The 10,831-nt window shown below is 43.5% G+C and overlaps 1 pseudogene; it reads left to right on the top strand.

The window, feature by feature from the left end:
• The first annotated feature begins 581 nt into the window (after positions 1-581).
• Positions 582-3,783, top strand: LOC143640174 (arylsulfatase D-like; annotated as a pseudogene).
• Positions 3,784-10,831: the final 7,048 nt, after the last annotated feature.

Raw genomic sequence — 10,831 nt, 5'->3', positions numbered from 1 at the left:
TCAGGGGAGCAAACCTGTTCGTATGGGGGGCCACTGAGGTCGTCAGCTTTAGGAGCATGAAGAACAAGGTCTGAGCTTTTATAGCTTAGCTCCCACCAGATGCAGCCTCCTCCAAGGTAGAAGGGAAGAGACTAGCACTTGTCATCTGACAGTGCATGGGGAATTCCTTGAGCTCTAGGGGCTGGGTCACTGCATAATACAGATAAATGAGGTGTGTATAGGAAGGGGATATATGTGATGTAATAATACCTGGATGATAGGTAATGATAGATAGATAGATAGATAGATAGATAGATAGATAGATACTGGGTCGGTTCTCATGATAGGCAAAATGTGTCCAACTTACACAGCTGACATTGGGGTGGATGATGCTCAGTGGTGGGGTCATGCTGTGCAAAATAGCACAGTTAACAGCCTCTCTGATCTGCACCCACTCCCTACTTAGAGCATCACCTCCCACCTTCCCCAAGTGCTGACAACCAGATTCCTGCTGACTGTCCCCTGGTGCCCAGAATCCCTTTGCTAAGACCTGTTCCTGGCAAAGGGAACATGAACATTGCTGTGCTGTCGGCTCTGCAGGAATGGGTAATGATGAGTACCGGGTCCTCTACTGGAATGCGGGCTCAGGCGGGCTTCCTGCCAACGAAACCACTTTTGCAAAAATCCTAAATCAGCAAGGCTATGCCACCGGCCTCGTAGGTATGCGGACACCTGATGGCCCTCCCATCCAATTGTCGAGGGACCAATTTTCCTCTGGAGGAAAAAAGAAAAAAAAAAAAAACTCTTTCATCCTTCACCATCAGACGAATGCTGCAGGAAGCCATGGCCTACATCCAAAGGTGGGGACCCTCACTATGCTGGGGGAGGCAGGTTCTGAGCCATGAGCTACCCTGGGGTTCCATAGCAGCAGGTGCATTGAAAAGGTCCATACACTTCATTCACAAATGAAAGGAAGCTATCCTTCTTCGTGGCTACATAGTATTCCTCAGTATATATGATGAAGGATGGTACCTGTATATGATGAAGTTGGTACCTGTCCCTGCTCTGGCCCTCTCGAATGGTTTCCAGTTTAGAAGTTCTCCCCATTGCAGAGGTTTGGGGTTCTTTGATATATATTTTGCCTTCTTTCCTTCTCTGGACCTGTCCATCTTCTTCAGCCACAAGGAATCAGAAAGCTCTTCAGAGCCTGGCTCCGCTGCCTGTAATTCCAGTAGCTTAGGAGGCTGAGGCAGGAGGACTGCAATTTGGAGCCCCACCTCAGCAGTTTAGCGAGGCCCTGAGCAACTCAGCGAGACCCTGTCACTAAATAAAACACAAAAAGGGCTGGGAATGGGGATTGGGGGTCGAGTGGCCCTGAGTTCAATCCCTGGTACCCAAAACCAAAAGCAAGTCCTGGCTAAGGTCACTCATGGCCTCCGCTGATTCAGGATCTGCTCTTTGAAGGTTTTCTTTCCCCTGACTGCATCCAAATGGCCCCGGGGTTCTTTGTCCCAGGCAATGCGTGCGCCCTTGGTGTGGCTTAATACCCACCCCTGCTTGCAGCAAAGTGGCACCAGGGCGTGAGGTGTGCATCCCGCGGGGACCACTGCCACCAACCGCTGAACCATGGCTTCGACTACTTCTACAGGCTGCTCTTCACCCTGGTCAATGACTGTGACCCCAACAGGCCCCCAGAGCTGTGGGTCACCGTGACTGCCCGGTTCAGCCGCTACACCTGCGTCCTGGCCCTGGGCATCCTGACTCTCGCAGCCGCCAAGCTCAGTGGCCTCCTTTTGGTTTCCTGGACCAAAGAGGGGCACAGCCGGCCTCGTCTTCCTCTTCTTCACAATGTGCTTCTCCAGCTGTTGGTTCCTGCGACGCTGGAAATTGCATGCTCATGTGGAACCACCAGGTCACCAAGCAGCCCATGGATGTGGGGAGCACCATCAGACTGATGATGCAGGAAGCCACGGCCTACATCCAAACTGGGGACCCTCACTATGCTGGAGGAGGCAAGTTCTGAGCCATGAGCTACCCTGGGGTTCCATAGCAGCAGGTGCATTGAAAAGGTCCGTACACTTCATTCACAAATGAAAGGAAGCTCTCCTTCTTCATGGCTACATAGTATTCCTCAGTGTATATGATGAAGGATTTCATTATGGAGTCACTTTGCCCATGTCTGTCATCCTAGCAGCTGGGGAGGCTGAGGCAGGAGGATGGCAAGTTGGAGGCTATACTCAGCAATTTGGTGAGGCCCTAAAAGACTCAGTGAGACTCTGTCTGTAAATAAAATATCAAAAGGACTGTGGAAGGGACTCAGTGGTGAAGTACCCATGAGTTCCATCTCTGGTGCTAAAAAAAAACAAGAAGAAAAAAGAAAGGTCTGACCTTTTTCTATTAATTGGTTTCCACACTCGGGTCTCTGCGTTGTGTTACCTGGGCTGCATTGGAAAGTATCCGAGTACTGGTCATGCATCAGGGACTCCTTTCAAGGCCCAGGGAATGTCTGAAACCCCGGAAAGTACCCAACCATTCTTATATAAGTAATAATTAAATATTCACATATATATATATATATATATATATATATATATATATATATATATATATATATATATACTATACTATATAGCTATTTACCTATGCATACATACCTATGAAGATATATAATATATAAATTAGGGAAAGTCAGAAATTAGAAGCACCTAATTATAAAATAATAATTATGGCAATGTTCTGTAACACAGGGTGGGTCAACGGGTTGTCCCGTCCCTCCCTCTCAAAATATCTTCCTGTACTATAGTGACAGTGGATGTTGTTTTACTCAGACAAAATTGCCACTGTGACCAAAGTTCCCAAGAAGAACATTTAGAGGAGTTTATTTGGGGCTCATGGTTTCCAAGGTTCAGTCCATGGTTGGCCAACTCAATGGCTCTGGCCCAAGTGGAGCACAACAAAATGGTTGAAGGGCCTGGAGGAGGAGAGCAGCTTAGGACAGGGCAACAGGAAGCAGAGAGAGCTCTTCTCACCAGGGACAGGATAGAGACCCCAAAGGCACATCCCAGGGATCACCTCCTCCAGCCACACCCCACCTGCTACAGTCACCACCCAGTAAGTTCATCCAAGTGGATTAATTCACTTCTAGGTCACACCTCTCATAATCTAATTATTTTACCTCTGAACTTTCTTGCATGGTCTCACCCATGAGTTTGTGGGGGACCCCTCACAGTAAAATCCCAGCAGGTGAACCCAGGTCACTGACGCAGCACATTTAAGGTCCACTGTGAACGCCATCATCTCCCGTCCATAATTCAAGTGGTTTTCTTCTTTCACAAACAAGGACAGGCCCTTTCTCCTCTTTGTGCTCCTGCCGCACGTCCACACTCCTCTGGTGACCTTGAAAGCCTTCCTCAGGAGAAGCCACCACGGTTTATACAGAAACAATGTGGACAGATGGACTGGTTTTTAGGTAAGTCAAGATGAAGAATGGGGGAGAGTACACCCCATTCATGTCCCTTGTTTGTTCATTTATTCCCAGTGATACTCTAATTTTGCACAAAACCAATAATTTCATTGGCAATCAGTTTTGTGAGGAGCTGTCATTCAGCATCACACTTAGTGGTTACAGGAAGCAGAGAGACAACGTTAGCTTTCAGCATCGTGGAGGAAAAGGGCTCAGCTTTCAGGGCTTGGGGACATGCTAAAGAGAAGCAAGAACTTGCAGACTCTTCCATCTTTGAGGGTTTCTTGGAGACGTGGAAACCCTCGCAGGTCAGGTCCTTGCATGAATATCCTGACATCTGAGCAACGTGAAAGGCAGATGTCCCCAATGAGAACAGCAGCTCACATGCCCTCGTGAATTGGCCTTTGTGCCTTCAGCGGTGGAAAGAACCACTGGTCTCCACGGTGCAGGGAGCTACTGCTGAGTTTGTAGGTGTCCCCTGCTCTGCTGATCATGGCCATCATAAATTTTAGTGCTATTGCTTGTGGTTCCTTCCATGTGGGCTGGAATCTGTCATTGCTTTTCCCCACCCCGGGCCACCTTCTCACCCTTTTATTAGGGCACTTGACCCCACAGGCACCACACATCGAAACCACGCCTGCTGGCGACATCCTGGATATTTCTTTGCAAGTCTCTTCTGGTTTTTGAGGTGACATGGTGCTAAGCAGACATGGGCACCACAGTCTCAGCACCGTGATCACATGTGTCCCTGTGGGCTCTGGGCACTGGATGCTTTCTGTGACTGTCCAGAACCAGGTGGCTTGTACATAGAATGGGAAGCGCATGCCCCCAGCTGAGACCCGTGTGAGTGCTCTCTCTGACACCTTTCACCTTCTAAACAGGTAAAGCCCTCCATGCCCTTGAATAGAAAGGTCTGAAGAACTCCATGCTCACCTATTTCGCCACCAATCATGGAGGGTTACTGGAGGCCACAGACAAATACCAGCAGCTCGGGGGGTTGGTGCAACGGGTTCTACAGAGGTGAGGGGATAGCCACGGGGAGGGAAAGAGACAGGGAGCCATAGAAGTCTGCATTGGAGGTCCCAGAGCAAGGAGACTATGAAGGAGGGGGTGTGCTGGGAGCCATCAGCCAAGTAGGTATGACAAATTCCTTGCCAGCTTACTCCCATGCTGTCTAGTGGAAGGACTTCTGAAAGGTGACCTTGCTCAAGGACCAGGGCAGGATCTGTGTTTAGGGTGTTCCCCCTTTAGAATAGGGCAGTTTAGCATAATAGGAGAGTAGGGTGTTTCCCCTTTAGAATAGGGCGGTTTAGTAATAGGAGATTAGGGTGTTCCTCTTTTGGAATAGGGCGTATCCTGCTGCTGAGTTCCTCTTGAGTGCTTAGGGTCAGACAGTATATTTTGGGAGACAGAAGCCCATGCGGAGTGGATTTAGGCAGGAGTGGATTTGGGCGGATTGGATTTGGGCAGGGAACCTGGATTCCCCCAGAACGTGTTTGTAGACGGCCGGTGTGAGTTCGGGAATAAAGAATTGCTGTTTGAATCTACAAACTGTGTGGAGACTCGTGATTTGTGCCCAGCGAGAGACTGCGGCATCTGGTGGCCCGTACGCGGAACGTCTGAAACTTGGAGGTAAGTGAAATTGCTCGCCCCTGAGGGAAGGCGAGAGAATGGGTGACCATTTCAGAAAACAATGTGTTCTTCTTTTGATTTATTTTGTTTTTCTTTCAAGCTGCCTATCCCTAGAAATTTCTCAGGCAAACTGGAAAAAATGGTTGACTAAAGGTTTGAAGTTTGTCGGCCCTGAGGAAGAGAAAATTGATACAACGATTTTTTATTCTGTTTTTGCTTCATTCAGTTTCGGTTTTGTTTTGTGTTATCTTATTGGGTTGTGTTATCTTTATAGTAGATTAAAACAAACTGAAAAGATGTTAAGTAAATTGTTAGAGGTTCAGAACGTGGTGAAAGACATTTTAGATCAAGCAAAAGAGAAGGTCTCTCCAGCTAGTCAGACAGAGGAAGAAAATTTAAAGGAAAAGGGGTTGTTAGGAAAAAGGCCACAACAGGAGGCTGTTACTAACTCCGTTTTATCACAAGAGGGTTTAATTCAACCAACAGCCCCACCGATAGAGACAGCTGAGTGGCCCTCAAACCCCGTAGTTGATAAATGGAATCCTGAGACAGGACCTCAAAGATTAGCATGCCCTGTACTTGAACAGGTAGGAGGGCAGCGAATTCACCGTGCTTTAGATTTTAAAACAGTGAAGCAGTTAAAAGAGGCTGTAACAACCTATGGTCCCCAAGCTCCCTTCACGGTGAGCATGGTCGAGTCCATTACTAACTTGGACATGACGCCAGCAGATTGGGCTAGCATGTGTAAATCTGTGCTAAATGGAGGACAATATTTGTTATGGAAGGTTGCCAATGAGGAATTTTGCACAGAGACAGCTAGGCGAAATGCAGCAGCCGGTTACCCTCAAAGAAATTTAGAAATGTTGCTAGGAAAAGGACCTTATGAGGGTCAGCGGCAACAAATTGAATATGATCCTGCTATATATGCACAAATTGCTGCAGATGCAGTTAGGGCATGGAAGACTTTACAAGGACATGGAGATTTACAAGGTCAGCTATCTAAGGTAATACAGAGAGCTAATGAACCTTACGCTGACTTTGTAGATAGGCTAATTCAAACGGCTGCCAAAATTTTTGGGGATACGGAACAAGCAATGCCATTAATAAAACAACTGGCTTATGACCAAGCAAATCGTTGCTGCAGAGAGGTTATTAGACCATGGAGACATGAAGATTTAAACACATATATTAAATTATGTAGAGATATTAATGAACAAGGGCAAGTCTTGGCAGCTGCAGTACAACAGGCTTTAGATACCAGGCCAAAAACATGCTATGATTGTGAACAAACAGGACATTTTAAAAGGAGTTGCCCCATAGGAGGAGGATTTAACAAAACTAGGTATCAAAGAAATAGAATACCGGGTATTTGCCCACGATGCCGTAGAGGGAGACATTGGGCTAATGAATGCCGTTCTCAAACTACCATAGAGGGTACTCCCTTACCAAAAAACGGAAAAGGACCAGGTATTTACCCACGATACCGTGGAGAAAGGCATCAGGCTCCGTTGCCAAAAAACGGACAGCCGGGCCCAATGCTCCGGGGCCCACAACCACAAATATACGGGGCAGTGGAGGAACCCAGCAACACCATCAGAGTAGGGCCCAGGACACATTGTCCATTAAATCCCTCATCAGACAAACCCGAGGGAGCGCAGGGTTGGACATCTGCGCCTCTGCCAGAGCAGTACTAACTCCAGAGATGGGAGTTCAAATCATTCCCACAGGAATAAAAGGACCTCTTCCCCAAGGGACAGTAGGCTTATTATTGGGACGTAGTTCATCTACATTAAAAGGACTTATGATAAGTCCCGGGGTAATTGATCCCAATTATGTAGGTGAAATAAAAATTATAGCTAGTTCTCCAAGAGGTATATCAGTAATTTCACCTGGAGACAGAATAGCACAGTTGTTAATAATACCCAGCCTACATAATAAATTTCCTAGTCATAGTGTAAAAAGAGGTTCCAGGGGATTAGGCTCCACAGGTGTAGATTGGGCTATGTTGTCTTTAAATTTAGATTCTCTCCCAATGTTAAAACTAAATATTCAAGGACACGACTTTAATGGGCTACTGGACACAGGTGCAGACCTTAGCATCATATCTAGTAAGGAATGGCCAAAACATTGGCCATTACAACAAGCCACTCAAACGCTTAGAGGCCTAGGAGTGGCTACTAATCCCCATAGAAGTGCAATGATATTAGATTGGAAGGATCCTGAAGGTTGTGAGGGAACTATACAGCCCTATGTATTGGATCATCTTCCTATAAATTTATGGGGACGAGATGTCCTAGATCAATTAGGTTTGACGTTAACAAATAACATCAATCCTAATGCGCCCACTACTAGGGCTAGACAAGGTTTTAGGAAAGAAAAAAGATTAGGAAAACAAGGACAAGGTATAGCAGCACCAATTCAAATAGATCAAGGAACAGACAGACATGGGTTGGATTTTCAGAAAGGGCCACTGAGACAATCAAAATTACTTGGAAATCAGAAAGACCAGTGTGGGTTCCTCAGTGGCCCCTGACTAAAGAAAAGATACAAGTAGCCCATGATCTGGTCAAACAACAATTAGCGGAAGGACATATACAACCTTCCATATCTCCCCATAATACTCCCATTTTTGTCATTAAAAAGAAATCTGGTAAATGGAGATTATTGCAAGATTTAAGAGCCATTAATAATGAGATGGTTATTATGGGACCTGCTCAATCAGGGATTCCTCAATTGTCTGCTTTGCCAAAAACCTGGCATGTTTTAGCCATAGATATTAAAGATTGTTTTTTTTCAATTCCAATTCATCCCGAGGATAGTCCACGTTTTGCATTTACTATCCCTGCATTAAATCATGAAGGTCCTGATCAGAGATATGAATGGAAAGTACTCCCTCAAGGGATGGCTAACAGTCCAACTATGTGTCAAATATATGTTAATAAAGCAATCCAGCCACTTAGAAATCAAACTCCTGAACTACAAATATTTCACTATATGGATGATGTATTATTGGCACATAAAGATAAAAACATATTGCTGGAATGTTATGCCACACTTACAAACTTATTAAAAAATTATAATCTAGAGATAGCAATAGATAAAGTACAATTAAATTTTCCAATTAATTATTTAGGAGTTCTATTATCCTCAACCATGGTCCGTCCACCAAAAATTCAAATACGAGTAGATCAACTCAAGTCACTTAATGACTTTCAAAAGTTATTGGGAGACATAAATTGGATAAGGCCTTATCTAGGCATACCAACAGGAGAATTGGGACCTTTATTTGATATTCTAAAAGGTCCATCAGATCCAAACTCACCTCGCATGTTAACTCCTAAAGCAAGAAAGGCATTGAAAATTATTGAAACATATATGGAAAATATACATTTGGATAGAATTGATATAAGTTTGCCTTTATTATTTATTGTACTACCAACAAAAAATATTCCTACAGGAGTATTTTGGCAAGAAGGTCCATTATTGTGGATACATTTATCTTATTCTCCTAACACTATTCTTACTAGGTATCCTGAGGCTGTAGGACAATTAATACTCAAAGGAATAAAAGCAGCAAAGGGAGTGTTTGGAATTTCTCCCAATAAAATTATTACTCCATATACTATGGATCAAATTGATGAGTTAGCTAATGAGTTAAATACTTGGGCAATAATCATGTGTAAATCTAATGTTTCATTTGATAATCACTTACCATCTAATCCTTTGTTGTCTTTTTGGTCTAAGCATCCTGTAGTTTTTCCAAAAATGACAAGAAAAACCCCTATCATGAATGCTCCAAATATATTCACTGATGGGTCAAATAATGGTACAGCAGCAGTAGTTACCCCTGATCAAACTTTTACATTTTTAGTACCCAAACAATCAGCTCAAAAGGTAGAGCTTAATGCAGTATTACAAGCCTTTTTAATGTTTAAAGATTCTGTATTTAATTTATTTTCTGATAGTCAGTATGTAGTTAATGCTATAGTATCTCTTGAAGATGCTGGTAGGATTTCCCCTTCTTCTACTGTTTTCTCTTTGTTTTCCACTATACAAAGTCTAATCTGGGACAGAAAAGATCCATTCTTTATAGGACATATTAGAGCACATACAGGATTGCCTGGAGCCCTTAGTTTGGGCAATGATTTAGCAGATAAAACTACACATGACATACATATTTTCTCTACACTAGAAGAAGCTACGAATTTTCATAAAAAATTCCATGTTAATGCTAATACTTTACAAAAGCGTTTTAAAATAACTAAGGAACAAGCCAGACATATAATAAAACAATGTCAAAATTGTGTGACCTTTTTACCACAAGTTAATCTTGGAGTCAATCCTAGAGGACTGATACCTAACCATATTTGGCAGATGGACGTCACACACTTGCCAGAATTTGGAAAATTAAAATATTTACATGTTACAGTTGATACTTCTTCCGGATTTTTGATGGGCTCCCTTCATGCCGGAGAAAAAACTAAAGATGTTATAGCTCATTGCTTACAAAATTTTGCCACTGTGGGCGTTCCTAAACAGTTAAAAACTGATAACGGTCCTGGCTATACCTCTACCTCTTTTAAACAATTTTGCTCATCATTTGGTATTACTCATATAACAGGAATTCCATACAATCCACAGGGACAAGGCATAGTTGAAAGAGCTCATCAAACTATTAAAACGTACTTACTAAAACAAAAAGAGGGAATTGGAAAGGGGTATATATCCCCCAAAGATAAACTTAAAATAACACTTTTTACTCTAAACTTTTTAAATTTGGATTCATCAGGACTTAGTGCTGCGGAAAGGCATATGTATCCAAAAAATGTGCATAAGCCTAAAGTTCTTTGGAAAGATATTCTAACAGGACAATGGAAAGGTCCTGACCCAGTAATCGTCTGGAGTCGGGGCTCTGTCTGTGTGTTTCCACAGGGAGAACAGCAGCCGATTTGGATTCCAGAAAGACTAACTAAAACGATTTCTACAGATCGAAAAGAAGATGATTTGACTCAAATCCATAACAGCTGATATCCAGAACTCCAGCTTGGCCATTCTTACATCTGCAACAGTGATTAACAAGGATGCTTTTTTCAATATCTATTTTATTATTGCATTTTTCCCACATCATAAGGTTCTATTTTTATTTTTTTGAGCTCATACAAACCTAGGTTAATGTTTTTCTGATCAGTTTTATTTTTTGACTGTGGAGTTTTTAAACATTGCAATGGAGATTTCACCTAGGTTAATGTCTTTTTAGCATCATTGCCAGAATTCCTATCTTCATCCCAATGAATATAACTCAACAAGTATGCTCAATCAAGGAGCCAACTTACTTTGGGAGGCAACGGACTTTGGGAGGAGATGGACAGATTGATAGATTCCTCCACTTTGAACTGCTTACAGAACTTGCCTAGACTATGTAACTATCGTTTGGTACAGCGAATTGTAGTAATGCTGGCATATCTTTGTTGATGGTGTCACCAATGATGCAATTTTTCCAAAGGAACTGTCAATTGGCTTGGTGTCGTGGCATTTCTGTATCCTCCTCCCTTCTGCTAGTGATTGTCTAAATTTGGGGGCCAATGGCTATATGCTGGACCGGTAGTCAGTGACGGGTATGATCCAGTTGCAATGGTATCAACCTAAGACAGGAGGCTGACGCCTAAAGGTCAGTTACCTAAAGGTCAGTTTTCCGATGACGGGTAAGAGCCATATGTTGAATTGGACAACCTACCAGGCGCGGTCCTTAAGCCACAT

This window comes from Callospermophilus lateralis, unplaced genomic scaffold, assembly GCF_048772815.1.
Source record: "Callospermophilus lateralis isolate mCalLat2 unplaced genomic scaffold, mCalLat2.hap1 Scaffold_130, whole genome shotgun sequence".
In the NCBI taxonomy this organism is placed as follows: Eukaryota; Metazoa; Chordata; class Mammalia; order Rodentia; family Sciuridae; genus Callospermophilus; species Callospermophilus lateralis.
Note: the sequence above shows the minus strand (reverse complement) of the source record. Positions and strands in the feature narration are given on the sequence as shown.